Genomic DNA, 22,807 nt, shown 5'->3' with positions numbered 1-22,807 from the left:
GCTTACACAATGTTATATCAATTATATTTCAATAAAGCTGGCAAAAACATAAAAAAATAAATTCCTATGACCAAAAAACAAAGATTCATTCCAGTGTCACACAAAATGGTTGAGCAGGAAGCTCTGGGGCTCAGGCCCTCCTCCACTGAAGCAAACACTGAGCTGAAAAGAATGACTGTAATCAACTATTTCAGAACTCTGGAGCCTGATCAAACCCTTGTAGCACCCAGAAGAGTGCTTGATGAGGGAGAGGCTGCTGTTTCATAACCAGTGTGCACAAAGCAGCTACTATTGCCCATTCCTCAGCCCCCACCATGATGTGGGCACAGCAGCCTGTGTTTCTGGAGAGGCTGGACTGGTGCCAGTGTGGGCAGTGGGGATCTTGTCCCTCAGAAATTTGGGGTTGTGCACTTTGGCTAGTCTGGTGGTTACTTGAGGGGACTAGTATAGACACTTACCTTGGTTTTGCACACACACACACACACACACACACACACACACACACACACACACCCTCCCTGCCCTTAGGCTACAGCAGCTTCCCTGGCAGTATCTTTTGAAAGATTTAAGGGAACAGAGCCTTTGGGGGGGGGGGGATTGAGAGGGGAGGTCAGCATCTTTCCAGGTAACTGGCTGACTGCAGAGATAATGGAAAAGAAATTTCAGTGACCACATGCAATAAGACATATACACCTTATAAAAAGCTCTCAACAAGAAAAATCAGCCATCTCTAAAAAGTAAGAGAATCAGATTTTCTGGAGTTGCCACTGATAACAGATGAACGTCCACTTCTCAACAAAAGATAACAAAACATTTAAAGGAACAGGAAAGTACAGCCTATTCATAGGGGAAAAAAGAATTTGCCAGAAATTATCCCTGAAGAAGTGAAGACAATGGCATTACTAGTCAAAGATATTAAATCAACTATTTTAAATATACACAATGAGCTAAAGAAAACTGTGGACAAAGAGGGGCACCCAGCTGGCTCAGTTAGTAGAGCCTGCAACTCTTGATCTTGGAGTTGTGAGTTCAAGCCCCACACTGGGTGTAGAGATTACTAAAATAATAATAATAATAAATTTAAAAATAATAATAATAATAATAATAGTAAATAGCATAACAAAGAAATCCATGGACAAAGAACCAAAGGAAATCAGGAAAACAATGTATGAACAAAATGAGAATATCAGTAAAGAGATAGAAATGATCAAAAGGAACCAGTAAAAAATTTTGGAGTGAAAGAATACAACAACTGAAATGAAAAATTCACTAGAGGGGCTCCTGGGTGGCACAGCGGTTGGGCGTCTGCCTTCTGCTCAGGGTGTGACCCGGCGGCGTTATGGGATCGAGCCCCACATCAGGCTCCTCCACTATGAGCCTGCTTCTTCATCTCCCACTCCCCCTGCTTGTGTTCCCTCTCTCGCTGGCTGTCTCTATCTCTGTCAGGTGAATAAATAAAATCTTAAAAAAAAAAAAAAAAAAAGAGAAAAATTCACTAGAGGAGTTTAACAACCAGTTTCAGCAGGAAGAAAGGATCAGCAACTTTGAAGATAAGGCAATTGAAACAACCCAGTCTGAGATGCAAAAAAGAGAAAAGAATGAAAAAAAATTAGCAAAACCCAAGAAACTTATGGGACAGCACCAAGAGTAACGACAAACACCTAAGAGTTCTACTAGGAGATGGGGGCTCCTGGGTGGCTCAGTCGTTAAGCGTCTGCCTTCAGCTCAGGGCATGATCCCAGCGTTCTGGGATCGAGCTCCACATCGGGCTTCTCTGCTGGGAGGCTGCTTCTTCCTCTCTCACTCCCCCCGCTTGTGTTCCCTCTCTCTCTGGCTGTCTCTCTCTCTGTCAAATAAATAGATAAAATCTTAAAAAAAAAAAAAAAAAAGAAAAAAAAAAGAGTTCTAGTAGGAGAAAAGAAAAGGATAGAAAAATATCCGAAGAAATCATGGCTGACAACTTCTCATGTCTGATGAAAGACATAAATATACACATTCAAGAAACTCAACAAACTCCAAGCAGGAAAAACTCAAAGAGATCCATACCGAGACAAATTATAGTCAAATTGTCAGACCCAAAGATAAAGAGGGAATCTCAAAAGCAGCAAGAGAAAATGAACTTGTCATGTACAAAGAAACTTTAGTTAAATTCACAGCCGGCATTTCCTCAGAAACCATGTTGTCCAGAAGGCAGTGGGATGACATATCCAAAATCTTAAAAGAAAAAAACCGTATCAATCAAGAATTCTATATCCAGTAAAACTATACTTCATAAGTAATAAGGAAATGAAGACATTTCCAGATAAACAAAAGCCGAGGGAGTTCATTAGTAGTAGATCTGCCCTATATGAAGTGCCAAAGCAGGGGCACCTGGCTGGTTCAGTGGGAACAGCATGTGACTCTTGATCTTGAGGTCGTGAGCTCCAGCTCCATGTTGGGCTTAGAGATTACTTAAAAAAAAAAAGAGAGAAGAAAAAAAGAAAGTACCTTGAGATGAATGAAAACAAAACACAACATGCTACAACTTGGGGGCTGCAGTGAAAACAGTACTAAAAGGAACATTTATAGATGTAAATGTCTATATTATAAAAGAAGAAAAACCTCTTATGTATAACCTAACTGTAAATCTTAAAGAACTAGAAAAAGAAGAGCAAACTAAACCCAAAGCTAGCAGAAGGAAGGAAATATTAAAGAAGAGATAAACAGAGAATAAAAAAACAAAAGAGAAAATTAACAGAACCAAAGTTTGTTTTTTTTAACATCAACAGAATAGACAAATCTTTAGCTAGATTAAATGAGAAAAAAGAAAGGACTCAAATTACTAAGATCAGAAATGAAAGTAGACACGTTACTTCCAACCCTACAGAAAAATAAAGGGTTATAAGAGAATACCATGAATGACTGTATGGCAACAAACTGGATAACTGAGATGAAATGGACAAGTTTCCAAAAACATGCAAAGTAACAAAATTGACTCAAAAAAAATCGGAACAGATTTATAACAAGGAAGAAGATTGAATCAGTAATCGAAGACCTCCTAACAAAGAGAAGTTCAGGACCAGATGGCTTCACTTGTGAATTCTACCGAACACTTAAAAAGAATTAATATTAATCCATCACAAACTCTTCCAAACTATCGAAGAGAAAATACCTCCTAACTCTCTATGTAAGACCAGCATTACCCTGATATCAACGCCAGCCAAAGACACTAAAAGAAAAGAAAACTATAGGGGCACCTGGGTGGCTCAGTCTGTTAAGTGTCCGACTCTTGAGTTTGGCTTAGATTATGACATCAGGGTCACAAGACTGAGCCCTGAAACAGGTTCTGTGCTGGAGCATGGAGTCTGCTCAAGTCTCTCTCTCTCTCTCCCTATGCCCCTCCCTTCCCCAGATCACTGGATCGTGCTCTCTCTCTCTCTAAAAAAAGAAAGAAAACTATAGGTTAATATCCCTTAGGAATATACATGCAAAAATCTTCAACGAAATACTAGCAAACTGAATTCAGCAGCATATTAAAAGGATTACATACTGTATCTCTGAAGTGTGGCATTTATCTCTGAAATGTGAAAATCAACCAATGTAATAATTGCCTTAATGGAAGGAAGGAAAAACAACCACATGATCATCTCAACTGAGCAGAAAAATAATCTGACAAAATCTAACAGTTTCATGATAATGACACTCAACAAACTAGGAATATAAGGATACTTTTTCAACATAATAAAGTCCATATATGAAAAATCCGCAATAAACATCATAGTTAATGGTGAAAGACTGAAAGCATTTCCCCTAAGATTGGGAACAAAACAGGGATGCCAGGGTGCCTGGCTGGCTCAGTGGGTAGAGTCTTGGGGTTGTGAGTTTGAGCCCCACGTTGGGTGTAGAGATTACTTAAAAATAAAAAAAAAAATCTTAAAAAAGAAACAAAACAAGGATACCTGCTTTCACCACTTAATTTCCACATAGCTCCAGTAATTAGGCAAGAAGAAAAAAAGGCATCAAGGAGCCTGATGTAGGACTGGATCCCAGGATCATGACCTGAGCCAAAGGCAGACACTTAACGGACTGAGCCACCCAAACATTCCAAATCACATTTCTATACACTAAGCGATGAACAAGTTGAAAAGGAAATTAAGAAAACAGGGGCGCTTGGGTGGGTCAGTCGGTTGAGCATCTGACTTGGGCTCAGATGGTGATCTCAGGATCATGTCAGGCTCCTTGCTCGCAGGGAGTCTGCTGGCCCCTCACCCTCTGCCCCCCCCCCTTTGTGTGCGCGCTCTCTCTCTCTCAAATGAATAAATACTGTCTTTAAAAAAAAAAAAAGGAAATTAAGAAAAAATTCCATTTACAAGATCATGGAAAAGAATATAATACTTAGGAGTAAATAAACTTAACTAAGGAGACTAAAGTTTTATATACTGAAAGCTTCAAAACACTGCTGAAAGAAATTAAAGACCTAAACGAGTAGAAGGATATCTCACAATCATGGATCACAAGAGTCAATATTGTCACAATGACAATATTACATAAAGTGAAAAACTTCTAGTACTCTGTGCAAGGCACCCTGACGGCTATAGACTGCAGGGGGGAAAGAGACAAAGGCAGAAGAGGGGACTACTCCCTATCTCCTACAGGTGTTTAAAATCTAGTGACTACAGATTCAATAGAATCCCCATCAAAATCCAAATGGCATTTTTTTTTTCAGAAACAGAAAAATCCATGCTAAAATTCATATGGAATGTAAAAGGACTCCAGATAGCCAAAAAAAATCTTGAAAAGGAGCAACAGAGTAGGAGAACGCATAGTTTCCAATTTCAATACTTAACTACCAAGCTACAGTAATGAAAGCAATATGGTATTGGCAGAAGGACAGACCTGTAGACCAAAAAAAGACAAAGCCCAGACATAAACTGTCACATAAATGGTCGACTGATTTTTGAAAAGGCACCTAGTCCCTTCGTTGGGGAAAGGACAGTCTTTTCAACTGGATATCCACATGCGTAGGAATGAAGTTAGATCCTGACTTTTCACCAGACAGAAGAAGGAACTCATAATGGACCGGAGCTAAATGCAAGCGCGAAAATTGTGAAACTCTTAGGAGGAAACATAGGGGAATATCTTCATGACCTGGGATTTGGCAATTCTTAAAAAATATTTATTTATTTAAGTAATCTCTACACCCAACATGGGGCTCAAACTCACGACCCCAAGATCAAGAGTCGCTCGCTCCATCAACTGAGCCAGCCAGGCGCCCCTCGGAATGGTTTCTTAAATACCATACCAAAGCACTGACAAAGAAAAAAAATCGCTAAATGAGACTTCATCACAATTAAAACTTTGTGTGGCAAAGTGCATATTATCTTACTATTAAGAGAGTGAAAAGACAATGCCCAGAATGAGAGAAAATACTTGAAAACCGTGTCTCTGATAAGAGATTAATGTTCAGATTACATCAAGAACTACTACAAATCAAGGACAAAAAGACAAACAATCCAGTTTAAAAATGGAACAAAAAACAAAAGAAATAAGCAAAGGGAAGGAGAGAGAGAGGGATAAACCAAAAAACAGACTCAACTACAGAGAATACAGTGATGGTTAGCAGAGGGGAAGTGGTGGGGAGGGATGGGTGAAATAGATGACGGGGAGTAAGGCCCCCTCCCTTTGTTGTGATGAGCACTAGGTGATGAATGGTAGTCTTGAATCACTCTATTGTACACCTGAAATTAATATTACACTGTATGTTAACTAACTGGAATTCAAATAAAAACTTTGGACTTGATTTCTCCCAAGATACACTAATGCTCACAACTTCATTAGTCATGACGGAAATGCAAATCAAAACTACCCCAAGGAGATACCACTCCATGCTCAGGAGGATGGCTATTATTAGACACACGCATGCAAGCACGCATACACTAACAACGGAAAATAGCAAATGTTAGGGAGGGCGTGGAGAAGCTGGAACCCTTGTACAATGCTAGTGGGACTGTAACATGGTGCTGTCCCCGTGGAAAAGTTTGGTGGCGGGGCACGTGGGTGGCTCAGTCGGCTGAGCGGCTAACTTTGGTTCAGGTCATGATCTCAGGGTCCTGGGATACAACCCTGCTCAGCGGGAAGTCTGCCTGTCCCTCTCCCTCTGTCCCTCCCCCTGCTTGTCTTCTGTCTCCTCAAATAAATAAAATCTTAAAAAAAAAAAAAGGTTTGGTGGCTCCTCCAAAAGTTCAACATGAAATTACCGTATGACCCAGCAATTCCACTTCTAGGAGCATATCCCAAAGAAATGAAAACAAGGGCGTCTGGCTGGCTCAGACAGTGGAGCATGCAACGCTCGATCTCTGGGTTGTGAGTCCGAGCCTCACATGGGGTGCAGAGATTACGAAAAATCTTTAAAAAAAAAAGAAATGGAAACAGAAACTCAGATAGATACTTGTGCATGAATGTTACAGCAGCATTATTTACAAGTGCCAAAAGGTGGAAAGGACGCATCAGATGAATGGATAAGCAAAATATGATATATACATACAATGGAATAGTAGCCATAAAAAGAAATTCGTTGCATTTGCTACAACATGTAGCACTGAAAACTTGCTAGATGAAAGCAGCCAGTTACAAAAGGACAACTATTGTGCGATCCTCTTTTTATGGGGTAACTAGAAAAGGCAGAAAGTACAATAGAAGTTACCAGGCACTAGAGGGCGAAGAAAATGGGGAGTTATAGCTTAATGATAGAGTTTTTGTTTGGGTAATACCAAAGTTCTGGAATTAGATCATTGTGATGGTTACATAACATTGTGGAGGTGCTTAATACCACCCTACTGTCCACCTAGAAATGGTTCGAACAGTAAATTTTGTTATGTTTTATTTACACCCAAACCAAAATGCATACCAAACCGAGGCTTTCTTTTGGACTTAGATCGACCGACAGAGCATGTTAAAGGGAAACCTTTTCAACTATCTAGGTCAATGACGCTGTCTGGCAAGCGGGACCAGGATGAGGACTGGGGACGGTGTCTCGTGTGCTAAGCGGGCCCACTGAGCTATAAAACCAGAATACTGTTCACCTAGGCACAGTTTCTAAAGATGGACAGAAATGTCAGCCGGCCCAAACGGGGCTTTTGTTCCAGGCTGTTTCTGTCCTGCCTGCAAACTGTATGGAAATGGAAATCCCTACCTGCCCTGGGATTTCTCAGCTAGCCACCAGCTGCCCTGGAGTATGCAGCAGCATTCAGGAGGATCCCCCGCCCTTCCTCCCACCTCCTCACCCCTACGCAGGTGCCCTACCAACTCTCCTGCGGCCACGTGCTTCTGGCATTTCCAGGAACGTTCCCCAACAGGCCTGCTCCCCGGCTCCCAGGAGGCCCATCAGCTGGCCGTGGGAGACTGTGGGAAGGGCAGAGTCCAGGTGCCGGTGGGGCAGGACTTCCGCCCGCCTGGACAACTGAGGCCCGGGGCTGCAGGGGAAGTGACGAGCCCGCGGGTCCTGCGGGAGGGATGCCCCGCGGCCCACCTGGCAGGGAGGGGTGGGTGGGCGTGGAAACGGGACCGGACCCGGAGGGAGAGCCTTAAAGGCACCGTGAAATGGAGAGCCCTGACAGCTCAAGCAAACAAGGGAGATGGATAGAGATGGAAATGTAGAAATCTTGCTTGGGGAGAAGGAGTGTACGTGTCTGCATATATACATGTCTATATCTCTATATCCATATGCATATGTCTATGTCTATATACATCTTGCTGTGGGGGAGGCTTTTCTCACTACCGATTTTTAACACTGAACACCTAAGGGAAAAGATGGATAAATTCGACAATAACAACCATAAAACTTCAGCATAACAACACATAAAAAATGTCACGGTCAAAAGAAACTGAGAAAATACCGGAACACACCTAAGGAGAGAAACGCAAATTTCTTTCATTGTATAAAGCCCTCACACAAGAGAATAAGGGGGGGGGGGTAGGGGGAGGAAGCAAAGGATCTAATGGAGAAAATGCAAACATGAATGTCCTTTGCAGAAACATGCATGCAAATGGCAAAAATATAAAAAGACACCCAACTTGGTTCATAATCAATGTGCACAGTGGAACTGTGTGTGTCTGGGGGGAGTGGGGAGGAATGCTACTTTCCACTGGAATTGGGCAGGTGTGGAGGAAATGGACATTTTCATACCCTGTAATGTCCAGTGGCACACTCTTTCTGAAGGTTGAACTGGCAATGTGTATCAACATTTTAGGTGCACAGATCCTTTGATGTGATCGTTCTGCTGGTAAGAGGTATTAGAAGGCTAATACTCACGTTATTTTCTTTTTAAAACTTCCATCCACTTTTAATATTCATTGCACATGCTACCTCTTCCACGCAAAATTTCCTGTCTCGTCTCCAGCCTTCTGGTGCTATCTCATGGCATCAATCTGGGTATACCTTGTATTTTGATTCACTTATCCTATCTGCCTGGATGAGATGGCTGGAGCCTACAAATGGACAGCAGTAGTTAAGAATTCAGGCTTGGATACAGGCCGATTTAGATTAGAGTCTAGATTTTGCCATCTGTGTATCCTTGGCTAAGTAACTTAACCTTCCTGAGCCTTTTTAGCAAACGGGGAAGTTCTAAACACCTACCACAGTGGGGGTTGTGTCTGCATGCAATGAGATAATTAAGAGTGGAGCACAGTGTGTGGCATCAAAGAAAGGAACGCTCAGTCTCACAAGCTTTCCAGAATTTAATAGACGCTCAGATTCTTTCCAGTGGCTTATGCGTCCTTCACTTCCCCCATTATCTCAGGGCCAATCTGAGTTCATTTGGGATGGGAACGCACAGTTTGCTGGAATAAATGAAGTCCGTCTAAGACCCCAGGTACAACCCAGAGCCTGGCCAGCCCGCTCCCCAGGTGCTGGGGGAAGGAAGAGGTTGCTTTAACACCTCCCCACGGTTGGGAAGACAAAAAGTACTTGACACACCCATGGTGGCTAATTTCACATTTGAACAGTTTTCTTAACACTGGCTTCTTTTTTTCCCCCTCTCTATTGTTCAAAAATTCCCTTTATTTTGGTTGAAAATTTCCCCAAGTGCATCTACCCTAATTATCATAATAAACACAAGGTCTTGAAAGGGGGTTAAAAAGGGGTGGTTATGAGTCACAGGAAAAAGAGGAAAGGCTTGTAAAATGCAAAGATAAAGACTCAAGAATTTGGATCAGGGGCATTAAATTGACACTGGAAACAGGAAGAGAAAAAGGAAGGAATGGGGAGATTTGTTTTCAGCATGTAAAGGAGACTTTCCTTCTCTTGGTGTTAGGAAAGTCGGGATGTAGGTTATGCCTTTTATTTGGAAATAGCTTTTGACACAACTTCACACTCAGGTTTCTGAGTCCTCTACAATATTTTTGACAGAGCTATTTATTCTGAAAGGATGTGCTGCTTGTATTACTTGTTATTTCATTACTTCCATCATCTGATCAGTCAGATCTGATAACAGGTCCACCTTAATCCAGTGATAAGAGTCAGTCTTGGTAAATGTATTTTCTCGGATATTAGAATATAAAGCATTTTTAAAATGAGCAAAAGATTTCTTCAGTCAGAGAGGAAACACGCACATGTTGTTCACATTTAAAAATAATGTTTGGAAGGCTAAATTATACCATGTAATATTTATAGAACACTTAACTTAGAGTTTCTAAAGTATTTTCGTTTACATATCATCTGATTCCCCCAAATCCCCAAGGGAGGCGGAGAAAATATGATAGAGATTTTACTTTTTAAAAATTAAGTTACACGATTACAGCCATCTGAAAATAATGCTAAACAGAAAACCATATTCATCTAAATCCTATTAGCCAACCCCCTCCAAAAACCCCTGTTTATTTCAATGAGTTTTTCATGAATATTAGGTGTATTGCATAAGGCAGAGGCTTGCATAAAAGGCACAGCGAGAGCTGGAAGGTCTGTTTATATCACATCTACATTATTAATTATTATGAATAAATTATAACTGGGATTTAGGTGTTGTTTTTTTTTTCCTACTTTTGGAAGAGTTCTGGAAAAGCTCACTCATCCAGCATTCTAAATATTCAAATTATCCAAGTGGAAAACTGTCCAAAAACAGTGTTTTATAATCAGTTAAAAAAGCATCCTTGTAATAACAAGGGATTTATTTGCTAGAGCGCAGATACCCATCCAAAAGCTGACGATGTCACTGTGTCCCAACCCCCGTGACCTCGATTGAGTTGTACAGATCCTTTATTTTTTATTTTTTTATTTTTAAACTTTTTTTTTTTTAAAGATTTTATTTATTTATTCGACAGAGATAGAGACAGCCAGCGAGAGAGGGAACACAAGCAGGGGGAGTGGGAGAGGAAGAAGCAGGCTCATAGCGGAGGAGCCCGATGTGGGGCTCGATCCCATAACGCCGGGATGACGCCCTGAGCCGAAGGCAGACACTTAACTGCTGTGCCACCCAGGCGCCCCGAGTTGCACAGATCCTAATTGAGAATGCTGATGTGAGAGATCAAATTGCTACCTGACAAATGATATATATTTAGCCCATTCTCTCAATATACAGTACTTATGTCTACTGTAAAGGAAAACGAAGAAATTGGACCCAGAAGATATCGGGCTTACATCAAGTGCCATTATGGGAAAAAAAGACCTCTGTTTAGTTTCCATCAAAAGCCTGGGTATGTTCCTGAAACCAATGTGAATTGAGTGTCAACTATACTTCAATTAAAATAAAACAAAATAAAATAAAATATTAAAAAAAGAAAGACTGGGGCACTTCGGTGGCTCAGTCAATAGAGCATGGGACTTCTAATTTTGGGCTTGTAAATTCGAGCCCCACGTTGGGTGTAGAGATTACTTAAAACAAAAAAATCAGGGGCGCCTGGGTGGCTCAGTCGGTTAACTGGCTGCCTTCACCTTGGGTCATGATTCCCAGCATCCTGGGGTTGAGTCCTGTATTCGGCTCCCTGCTCAGTGGGGAGTCTGCTTCTCCCTCTCCCTCTGCTGCTCCCCCTGCTTCTGCTTCCTCACTCACACTGTCTCGCTCAAATAAATAAAATTTAAAAAAAACCAAAAACCTTAAAAAAGGAAGACCAGATGTGTTGTGGAAAATGGGTATGTCAGAGCATCTCAACTTTTGTTTAGAATTGTGGTTTTGGGCAATTTTAAAATACATGACAGAGTCATAGAAAGATTATTCAGTTTGGATTCAAAAGAGCATCTTTAAAAAGAGCACTACATGATCTCTCAACAACAGTAACCCTGACCAAGTGATGTGAGCATTTGTCAGCCAGCATGCGTGCTCAGGGTTTCCTAACCAGGATGGGTCCATAATAAATGGTCCCATGATAATGGAGAAGGTAGACTCCTGATACCAAGCATTAAAAACCCCAGGAGAACGTGATTCATTTTCAAGATTGTTGAAGACGTTCAAACAGTACCATATCACTTGGTATTTAAAGCAATCTACAGGGCTGTGAACTCAGTCTTTTTGAAGATGCATTTGTACCAGTTGGCCTAGATCCATCTCTTGACCGGCCAAGGCCCATTAGACCAGGTATACAGTAGAATGGTGTCATACTACACGGACACTCATCTGCAGGACTGCATACAACTAGGTTAGACATTATAAAGAGAAATATTTGGGGGTACCTGGGTGGCACAGCTGGTTAAGCATCTGACTCTTGGTTTCTGCTTAGGTCATGATCTCAGGATAGGGGGGTCAAGCCCCCTGTCGGGCTCTGGGCTCAGCATGGAGTCTGCTTGATATTCTCTCTCCCTCTCCTTCTGTCCTTCCTGCTTGAGCTCTCTCTAAAGTAAATAAATAAAAGGAGAAATATTTGAAATAATTCAAAATAAATAACATGCAAGATTCCGCCACCTGTTGGCCTCTGTGCACTTGGTCTTGAGCGTGATGCCAGAGCTGCCAACCAGTCTCAGCATACACATCTTGTTATGTTGAACGTGATTCTGACCACAGCAAGTTGTGTGCGATTTAACAAAGGATTCCACCCCTAAACACAAATCGTTTGTTGCTCAACTCCAAAACCAGCAATTTGATCCTATGCTGCCCTGCTGAGATGGTATTCAAAGTGGCTCATCCTTATGGTCCCCATTAACATAGCACCTATCAGGGAGGTGAGAGACGAATTAGCTAACAAAAAGGAGTAAGTATGCCAGTAACTGCCAAGGTGGTGAGCCAGGCCTTAGGGAAGACTGTAAAATTGTATTTGTGACTATAAGACATATATTTGAGGGTTACAACCCCCAACAGAGGAAGGCAGAAAAAAAAGGAGTTCGAACCACACGCCATTCCATACACAGCTCATTGTCTCAAAAAGGGCCAGCTTTCTATCTAGAGGCAATTCAAAGCCAGCTAAAGCTTGAGGAACTGCTTTAGGATTTAATAGTTTTAGGAATGGCTTCAACCTCAAAGAAGTTGGAGTTTTTCATGAAGCAGCAGCAAAATTCCACACCAGAGTGTTAAATTCACAGAAGCGAGGGGCAAACAAGTTTTTAATGATGACAAGTGTGATCTTGACTCGATGAACTTCTGCCTTTCCAACTCACTTTCTAACACTCTCCAAATGCGACTCCATGACACCAGTACACCCAGTGAATCTTTCCTTCGCTGTCCTCAAACTTCCGGTGTCCTCAAGAAACCATCCAGGACTCCAATCCGTCTATAAAACATACTCACAGATGCCCACAGCTGCTGAATGTTTGCCCCTGGAAGGCTGGCTGCTCCTATCAGTCAATGGTGGACTTCCCCAAAGTTACATTTGTTCCTTAAATATGTGTTCGTTGTACATGCTACTGGGAATACGGACTTTAATTAAGTATTCCAATATGTTAATGAAATACGAGTGCAAAAAGAAAACTATTCTCGTGAAAATGAAATGAACGCTTTGGAGAGACTCGACAAAAGAGAGTCACAGTCGCATTAGGCGGGGACAAAATGCCTGTAAAAGATCGTAGGGGAAATCGTAAAAACGTGGAGATCTTCTGCAATCAGACCGCTTCCGCAGGGATCTTTAAAGTCTCCATCTAATTTAAAGAATCCCAACATGGAAATTCTAGAGGCGGCTTTATGGGTGCGGTCTATGCAAGAAAGATGGGGAACGCCAATCTGTGAACGAAGATTCAAAGGGAAGGTCTTGGACCTACATCAAAAGACTGGCTGCTCGGAAAGTTTTCTTTCCAGCGACAAAGGCTGGAAAAAGCGCCGTGGTCGCCACCTACCGAGGAGGAGGGGGTGGGGGGAGGATGGCCGGCGTGGCCCCCATCTCCGCTGGGGAGAAGAATCGCGAAATCCTTCGATCTTGTGCTTAACAGAACCACTTACGACCTCTGGGCTCGAGTTTTCTTAACTTTTGAGTTTCACTTAGGTGAAGAGCAATGTCTCATCATTTTCGAAATTCGAGAGCTCAAGTTGAAAAGCGAAAGAATAACCGGGGGGGGGGGGTTCGCTCAAATTTCTCCGCGGTTGACAGAACAAAACGAACGGGCTACAAGACAGGTTTCTCTCACTCAGAGGCTTTCCCTCAACTTTGCTTCCAAATGTTGAGTGAGGGAGCGTGAGGAAAGCCTGGGGCGGGGGGTGTGGGTAAATAAAAACATGAGAGTCTCCTCCCGTCGCCCGTCCAAAGTTGGGGCAACAGTCTCTTTCGGCCGCTTTGGAGGCAAGCTTTCAAAACTAACAGAGGAGTTCTTTGTGTCCCGGAGGGTGGTGCAGGGCGGAGGAAGTCCCTTGCCGGAGCACGGAGAGGGGCAGGCCGGCTTGGGGCTCCCCGGCCTTTGCCGTGTTCCGGCCTCGCAATCGGCAGGGAATCTCGGGTGCAAGAGTGAGTGCAAGCCCTGGACGGTGGCTGAGGCCGGCTGCATCCCCGTACTAAGCAAGCGGAGGCTACCTCCGGCCTAGATAGGCGCCCCGCGCCCCGGCTCCCCTCCCCCACCCGGGCAGCCGCGCAGGCCCCAGGTGCAGCCATGTTCTTGCTCCCACCACCCGCGCCTCCATTGACAGTCCTTGCCGGAGAGGGCCGGGCGCTGCGCTCGCCGCGTCCTCGGGTTCGGGGCTCGTCCGCGCGAGGCTTCCTGGGAGCCGTAGTCCACCACCCCCGTAGTCGCGTTGGTGGGGACGAATCAGAAACTACAACTCCCGCTGGGCGGCGCTGCGGGTGCGCACGCGCAGCGCGCCTTCGAGGAACAAAAAAAAAAAAAAAAAAAAGAGGAGGAGGAGGAGGGTGAGAGAGAAGCTCGGAGAGCAGAGAAAAGGGGCCACCGATCGCCCCCCCGCTTCCCCGCACGCGCTCTCTAGCTGAGGCCGCCCGCCTGCCGCGGTTACCCCGGCCTCTCCCTCGGTCCCCTGTGATCGGATTTAGGCGCTGAGCGAGGCCCTGCCGGGGCGGCCATGCGGCGGTGACAGGAGCTCGGCCGAGACACCCGGGCCCCCTCGCCCTCTCACCTCCTGCCCGCTCGCCCGCTTGCTTCAGCCCGAAGCTGCTCCGCCGCGGCCGCAGCTCGCGCGCGGCTCACACTCGCTTCCCTTCGGCTCCCCTAGCCCCGGCGCTGCCTGGAGGCGGCTGCACTCGGGTGAGTCCCTGTCGCCTCATCCCCCGTTCCCCGCCCGGGTTGCCATCACGAGCAGGGCCTTTATTTGAGACGCGCCCCCTCCGGGGCCTGAACAGACTGGGGTCTGGGGGCCGTCGGCGACCGTGTTGGGGTACCCGGCCGCCCCCCCCCGACCTCCGGCGTTGGGGGTGGGGCAGGAGCAGACGCGGTCGCGGGGGACGACAGTTGCACGCGCGCGCCTGGGTGCGCGTGGGGGAGGGGCGCGCGCGCCGGCGCTGCGTGGGGGGGCCTCACGCGTGAGGCCCGCGCGTGAGCGAGCCTGCGGGCTGCGCATGCCCGGCCGCTGATTGGCCGGCTCGGGCGGTGCGGGTGCGCGCGCGGTGCCAGGCCCGAGCCGTGGGGTCGCGCTCGGCCTGGTGTCTCCGGGGCTCGTGCGCCCGGGCAGCAGACGCGCCGGATTGGCCGGCGGGCGTCCGGGGCGGCGCTGCCGCGCTGCCTGGTAACTGCGGCCGGCGGGCAGGCGGGCCCGGGAGCACCGCCCCTCCCCGCCCCTGCTCCTCCCCGCCCCTGCCCGCGCCCAGGTGGAGCCCGGAGTGGGCTTTGTCCCGGGCCCGGCCGGCGCGCCGGCCCCGCGGGGCTTGTTCTTTGGGGGAAATAAACACAATGACCGGAAGGAAAACCTCAGCCTTCAGGCCATGAAAAGAGCCGTCTGGATTCCGCCAGCACCCAGACGGGGTTTCGGGGAGGGAAGAAGATGAAAAACTGTCCTCTTTCCCCTCCTCCCTGTCCCCCCTCCACTTTATGACAAGTTTTGCCCTTTAATAAAGCAAGTTTTTTGTTTTTCTTTTTAATGTGGTTTTGCGGTAATTGGCTGAGAATGTTCAGATGTCTAGTTCGGTTCGAGCGGTGCTCACTCCTGCTGATGCGGGACTCCGTGCAGAGTTCTCACTTCTTTGCATTCAACTTCTGTGCAGACAATGGCTTGATGGGCCCGAGTGCAGAAAAGTAGTCTTTGGTCGTTCAGGAAACAGAAGGGGAAGTTAGTTGGCAAGTGAGGGTGCCTCGGAGTGCCTCGAGGAGGGCCAGCCTTTCCCCGAGGCTAAGGCCTGCGACTGGGAATGACATTTTATTTACTATTACATCTGTATATTTGTTTTGTCAATTCTTCAGCGGCAGAGTGCTACCGCCTGGCGCTTTCCTTTTGCCTCCTCCTTTGGACCTTGGTTCACACCTTTCGGCTGGAAGGACTTTTTCTTCTCTTCAGACTTTGGAACTCCTTCTTGCTTGTATGCAGTCACTGAAAGCCGTTTCTTGCATTGTTCGGTCAGAATTTGTTGTTTCTTCGTACGGTGTCCCAGTCACTTGTGTGCCCCTTCTAGGAGGGTCTCTTTATTTCCCTTAGGAGTATGTTTGGTTCTACCCTGTGTACTCGCGTCTGCTTAGTCAGTGGGTAGAAGGGGTAGGGATTAAGCCTTTTCCGCCTTTGTCTCCCCTCCCACTGTACAAACCGTCAAAGGGCCTTGTATATAGTAGTAACAACAGCTAACATTTGGATGATGTTTCCTAAGTGCCCGGCATCCCTCCTAAGCACTTAACATGTATTTTCTTATTTAATCATCAAAACAACCCCGTAATTCCCTCGCGTAGATTAGGAACAAGTCTAGAGAAGCGGAGTAATTTACTCTTGATTACTCAGCAAGTCAACCTTGACTCCCAAGATTTGAGCCTGGGCAGTATGACTGACTCTTAACCCCTTAAGCCAGTGGCTTTCAAACTCCCGAGCGTCAGCAACCCCTGGAGGGCTTGTTAAAACCCAATTGCCGGGCCCCACCCCAGACTTTGGGATCCTGCAGGTCTGGGTGGGGCCGATCATTTGCATTTTTAACTAGTTCGCAGGCGGTGCTGCTGCTGCTGCGGCTGCGAGCGTGGCACTGTGAGAGCCTTTCACCACAGTGCAGAAATCCAGTTAGGAGTGTGGGAAATTTGTTCTAGATTTTCTTTCTTTCTTTCTTTTTTTAAAGATTTTTTTTTATTTATTTGACAGAGATAGAGACAGCCAACGAGAGAGGGAACACAAGCAGGGGGAGTGGGAGAGGAAGAAGCAGGCTCATAGCGGAGGAGCCCGATGTGGGGCTCGATCCCCTAACGCCAGGATCACGCCCTGAGCCGAAGGCAGATGCCCAACGACTGAGCCACCCAGGAGCCCCTATTCTAGATTTTCTTGAACGAAAATTGAAAGTTTAATAAGGCCGAGGTTTTAAAAGTCATGGATTTAAGTACAGGATAAAAATTAGAAACCTAAAAGTCTTGGCTTTTTTTTTTTTTTCACCCTCAGTCATTTTTTTTAACTTATTTACCCCACTGACATTTGTTATCATCTCCTCCCGGAGATGGCTGAAGCATCCCGTCCTACCACCTAGTCTAGTCTGGAAACCCAGAGGGCCTGAAAGGGCCTGAGGTTGACGCTGAGATGGGGGAGGTGCAGATCACCTGCAGCCCTGAATCCCCCCCCCACCCCAAGCTCCAGACACTTAAGTGATTTGGTTTACCTTTTTTTCTTTCTTTCATTTTTTCAGTAGGCTCCATGCCTTACATGGGGCTTGAACGGAGGACCCTGAGATCAGGAGTCATATCCTGCACTGACTGAGCCGCCAGCCAGGCGCCCCGATTTGGTTTACTTTTAAGAATGACTACAAAGATGGTGAATGGGTGGTAAGGAGGGCACGCATTGCATGGTGCACTGGGTGTTATACGCAACTAATGAATCATCGAACTTTACATCAAAAACCAGGGATGTACTGTATGGTGACTAACATAATATAAAAAAAAAAATTAAAAAAAAAAAGAATGACTACAAAGACTGTCCTTAGAATGTAGGTTTCTGAGGTTCTTTTTCTTGGGGCACAAGTCTTGAGAAAGATAACTTAGTTCATTATAATGGATTTTCTTCTGGAGAAAGTAACTCAAATTAGGTAGGAGGAATGTTCTGTCATCCTTGATGATCCATAGATGGATCGTGTGTTCCAAAACAAAACATAAAAAGGCAAGGGCCCTTCTCCAGGTTGTGATTAGAGGAGCTGTAAATAAGACACTGAGAAATTACTAAACACAACCTTTCCATTTATTAGTGCTGGCTAGCTTATGCATTGCATTTCACCTGATTCAGTTCTTTCTTTCTTCATTGAAAACATGCATTTTTAAATATTGCCATTCTCTTCATAACTGTTGTGGTATAATTCACATGAAATTGTTTTGACCACTGGCTTAAACAGATGCTGATCAAGTGATTTTTTTATGTATGTCTAAGGGAAAAAATTTTCTGAAGAGTTGAGAAGTAGTACTCTGAGAACAGTATTTCTGTTAGAAATATGTCAGAGGCAATTGACCTGAAGGGTAACTGCCAAGAATTTTATCAGTAGCAAACTACTAAAGATCATTGGTAGCATTTTTCTTCAAAAGTTGTATGCGTTCATTTGGGTGAAGCTTATTCATTGTTACTAACTGAAAGGTGGCAATCAATCAGTTGGTTGTAGTTGTGAAGCTGAGATTCCTTGTAATCGAGGTGGTTTAAATGGCAGCATAGCAACATGCAGAATATTCATTTGGCCAGAGTGTGTAGCCTGAGGTGACTTGCCTGGGGAATAAAATTGAGAATTAGTATTTAAAGGATGTAAGTACAGTGGGAAAATGATGTGGATAAATCATCGCAGGTGCTGAAGGTAGTATCTTGATACTCATTTTCCATTCTTTTCTGTCCTTTACCATTTTCCTCTCTTGCCTCTGCGTTGCTGGAACCTCACCACTGCAGTTTTCCTGTTTTTGTTTTCTTTCGTTCTCTTTGTTTCTACAGTCCTTGCCTTCCTACCGTGGCTTGTTTGTGTTTTCTTTCTGGCATTTATGCCTCTGCTTTTTCGACTTTGGCCTAGTGGGAACTTAAGAGAAAGTTTGAAATAGCCAGGGATTTTCAGAGTTGATGGGAGAATCGACTCATCGTTCCTTGGTTGTAACTTGATTGAAAACTATAGAGGACTTTTGGGGCGCCTAGGTGGCTCAGTTCTTGGTTTCGGCTCAGGTCGTGATCTCAGGGTTGTGAGATGGAGCCTGCATGGGGCTCAGCATGGGGCTCCGCATGGAGTCGGCTTGAGGATTTTCTCTCCCTCTCCCTCCCCGTCTGCTCCTCCCCCAGCTCCTGCTCTCTCTCTCTCTCAAATAAATAAAATCTTAAAAAAAAAACAACAACTGAAACTTTAGAGGATTTTTGAAGAATTAGTTTACTTAAAATGAAACTTAAGGGACAAAATGAATTTATAATTGTGAGAGAAGAATATGACTTAGTGTGGCTCTAACAGACACAGGTTCTGAAATCGGATTACCTGGATTCAAATCCTGGCTCATGCTACTTCTGGTTGTTACCGTGAGCAATTCACTTCCCCTTTTTGTGCCTCATTTTCCCTATTTTAAAAAATAGGAATGATGATGGGAGAGCCTTGTTTCTGTTATAGGTTATTGTGAAGATTGAATGAGTGAAAGTGCTTGGGATGGTATCTGGCGATGATAAGCATTCAGTAAATATTAGTCATAAAAACATTGTTGAATACTTCTGAGAAATTGAATTTTCAAAGGAAATAAAAATTTTCCCAGTAATACTGACTACAAGGTTAATCTCCCCAAACTGAAGAATATAAGTTCTGGAAAGGCAAGGACTTTTTGGGATTTTTTCCTTATGACTGTTAAATTGTTTTGTTTTTGTAGGAGGGCAGAGGAAATAATGAGGTTTTGTTCCCCTTAAAGTACATATATGCGATTATACTATAGTATAGTTCTACAGAGTAGTGAAGAGTTTGGTTTTATTTCGGGTATCTACTTCAAACGAGCTGAGAATCTGTACATTTGTGTAATGGAGATGAAACATGTCTACCTTGAGAATAGTGAGTTTATAATTGAAAAATAGCCTTCTGGAACTGCTTACTCCACGCATACATTCACTGTGCCTGTTTTCCGTCTTCAGCCCTCACAAGTTTTAGAGGTAGTGACCTCTTTCTCGAACTGTGATGTTGATGTATTTGACATAGCAAGTAGTAAAGGAGTTGAAAGGTAGTCATAATTTCTTGGCTTTTACAGAGCAGTTAAAGGAGGTAAGAAAAGCTTAGCTATCTTATTTGTGGCCAGGCGCCAAACACTTCAGTTACATTATTTCATCGATAATTTGACAAAGGAGGATGACAGCATGTATTATGCCCACTTTATAAGTGAGGAAATAGAAACTGACCCTAGTTCTGGAATGAGTTTGAAAACTGGCTGAACAGTTATAAGGAAATCCGTTAGCTTCACTTCTTCCTCCTGTTCTTTCTGCCACTTTAAGCATATTTAAACATCGTTGTTGTTGTTAGCATTTTTTATTCAGTAGCGTTAATTACCTTCAAAATGTTGTACAATCATCACCACTATTTTGAAAATATTTCTTTTCACCCCGGATAGGAACTCTGCACCCATTAAGCAATAACTCACCATTTCTCCTCTCCCCCAGTCTCTGGTAACCTCTAATACACTTTCTGACTCTATGAATTTGTCTATTTTAGTCTTTTTACTTACTCATTTATTTATAAGTAGGCTCTACGTCTAACCTGGGGCTTGAACTCACAACCCTGAGTTAAGGTCGCACGCTCTACTGACTGAGCCAGCCAGGGGCCTCTTGCCTGTTTTAGATACCTCTTTTAAAGTGTAATCCTACAATGTTTGTCATTTTGTGTCTGGTTTATTTCACTTAGCGTATCGTTTTCAAGGTTCATCTATGTTGTGGCCTGTGTCAGAGCTTCATTTCTCTTTTTGGCTGAATGGTGTTCCATTAGATAGCGTACAGCATTTTATTTGTACTTAACCTCTGTTGATGGACGTTTGGATTGCTTCTGCCTTTTGGCTATTATGGGTACGCAGCTATGGACACTGGTTCACCAGTGTGTTTTGAAGCCTGTTTTCAAATCTTTTGTGGAAATGCTGGATCGTTGTTTTTCTTTTACTTTTTTCTTTTCTTTTTAAAGATTTTGTTTACGTAGGAGAGAGAGAACACCAGCAGAGGAAGCGGCATGCAGAGCAGGCAGAGGGAGATGCAGGCTCCCCGCTGAGCAAGGAGCCCAATGTGGCTTATGCCAAGGCAGATGCTTAACCGATTCAGCCACCCAGGTGCCCCTGGGACTTTTCATCTTCTTAACCTGAGACTGCCTGTTAAACAGCAGTTCAGGTTTCCCCTCACCCCAGCCCCTTGTACCCACCGCTCTACTTTCTGCCTGTGATTTTGATGGTTTCAGGGACCTCATAATACAGTATTTGTCCTTCCCTGACTGGTTTGCTTCACTTAGCATAGTGTCTTCAAGGTTCATCCATGTTATAGAATGTGTCAGAATGTCCTTCCTTTTTATTTATTTTATTTTATTTTGAAATTTTACTTATTTATTTGAGAGATCATGAGTGAGAGAGAGCACAAGTGGGGGGCAGGGGAGGAGAAGAGGGAGAATCGGACTCCCCGCTGAGCAGGGACCCTGATGCAGGGCTCCGTCCCAGGACCCTGGGATCAGGACCTGAGCCAAAGGCAGCCACTCAACCAGCTGAGCCACCAAGGTTCCCCTGAACAGTGTTCTTACACTAGCAAAGTGAGTGGCTGAGCTATTCAGTATTCATCTTCTATATTTTAAGCTTTGGAGAAGAAGGGATCCCTTACTGCTTTTGGGGCAGTACTTATTCATTCACTTACCCAACATATCGAGGGCTGTCTGGGTGTGTTAGCTCTTCTGTGAAGCCCCAGGACACAGTCTATTTCTCGGTAAATACTGGTCTGAGCAGATTATATTGTCGAGAGCTTCAGGATAACGACTCTTTAGTCGGGTGTGTATATTCAGTCTAGTTTCTTTGTTTTAGATATTTGGAATAAGGTGACCTTTGTAACTTAAATTTAAAATAATTTTTTTTTAAAGATTTTATTTATTTATTCGACAGAGATAGAGACAGCCAGCGAGAGAGGGAACACAAGCAGGGGGAGTGGGAGAGGAAGAAGCAGGCTCATAGCGGAGGAGCCTGATGTGGGGCTCGATCCCATAACGCCGGGATCACGCCCTGAGCCGAAGGCAGACGCTTAACCGCTGTGCCACCCAGGCGCCCCTAAAATAATTTTTGAGGAACACATTTGATGTAAACACATGCATGCTTTATTTTTTTCAGGTTTATTTATTTATTTGAGAGAGAAAGCGCACGCGCATGCACACACACACCCAGGGGGAGGGGCAGAGGGAGAGGGAGACTAGCAGACTGCTTGACCCCGGGACCCTGAGATCATGACCCCAGCCAAAATCAGATCCTTAGTTGACTGAGCCATCCAGGCAGCCCCATGTGCAGGCTTTAAAAGCAGTGATTTATTTTATACCTTAAATGTACACAATGTTATATGTCAATTATATCTCAATAAAGTTGGGGAAAATAAATGGGGGAAAAAGCAGTGATTTATTTTGACACTTATCTCATTAGTTTTCCTGCCCCATCAGACAATAGGTTATTTTATTTAGTGGTAATAAAGCAACTAATTGGGAAATTTTCATTTTATCAGATGTGGATTTGGAGAGTTTATATGTAAATAAATATGTATGTATTTTAAAAGTAACAATTTTAATGAAATTTAAATTTTTAAATGCTTAATTTACTGAATGCTTGTGTGAAACACCAGCAGGTCCTTAACTTACATTCTGATAACTTTGTGAGGTAAGTTCACATATTATTGTCATTTTCCAGAGCAGTAAGTTTGGGGTTCAAGAATCCCAAGGTCAGTCATATCTAGTACTGGAGATAGAACTTGAATTCAGAACTTTGGTCTGATTTCAGAATTGGTGTCATAGTAGCTTGGCTCTGTTGCCTGCTATCTGTGAACAGTGCATTAAGAAAAAGATGGGACTTTGTAGATCGTAGTTACTTGATTTTCATTTCCTCTTCCCATTCATACAAAGTTAGAACAAGTGATCCCGGTTTCCCAGTCCTAAATAATTTAAAAATTTGTAATAAGGTCAAAGGGATACATTCTTGGTGTATTGGTAGAGCAAGCTGCTGTGTTTTTAAAGATCTGGACTATCAATTTAAAAGGATAATTTTTACATTTGCAAACATTTTCTCTTAAAGTGTAGTGCCAAGAAAAGTTGCAAATCTTCCTGAATAGCTGATAAGATTTTTGGGGGGTTTGTTTTTCAAGGACATTGCTTTGGCTACTTG

The 22,807-nt window shown here is 44.1% G+C and overlaps 1 protein-coding gene and 1 long non-coding RNA gene across 7 annotated transcripts in view; one reads left to right on the top strand and one right to left on the bottom strand.

The window, feature by feature from the left end:
- LOC130544190 (uncharacterized) overlaps positions 1-7,380 on the bottom strand; it is a 45,786-nt gene extending 38,406 nt beyond the window's left edge. The window contains exon 1 of the long non-coding RNA XR_008960260.1: positions 7,282-7,380. This is a non-coding gene — a long non-coding RNA (uncharacterized LOC130544190). The remainder of the gene's footprint in view (positions 1-7,281) is intronic.
- A 6,814-nt stretch (positions 7,381-14,194) lies between these two features.
- GTF2I (general transcription factor IIi) overlaps positions 14,195-22,807 on the top strand; it is a 98,287-nt gene continuing 89,674 nt past the window's right edge. For 3 of the 6 annotated variants that reach the window (XM_026515955.4, XM_026515951.4, XM_026515950.4), the window contains exon 1: positions 14,205-14,581. The gene's annotated coding sequence lies outside the window, so the exon portion shown is untranslated. Of the gene's footprint in view, positions 14,582-22,807 lie in introns of all 6 variants that reach the window. The other 3 variants (XM_026515952.4, XM_026515953.4, XM_026515954.4) reach the window with 3 other exon arrangements.

This window comes from Ursus arctos, unplaced genomic scaffold (genome assembly GCF_023065955.2).
Source record: "Ursus arctos isolate Adak ecotype North America unplaced genomic scaffold, UrsArc2.0 scaffold_2, whole genome shotgun sequence".
Lineage (NCBI taxonomy): Eukaryota > Metazoa > Chordata > Mammalia > Carnivora > Ursidae > Ursus > Ursus arctos.
This window is presented reverse-complemented; position numbering and strand designations above follow the sequence as displayed.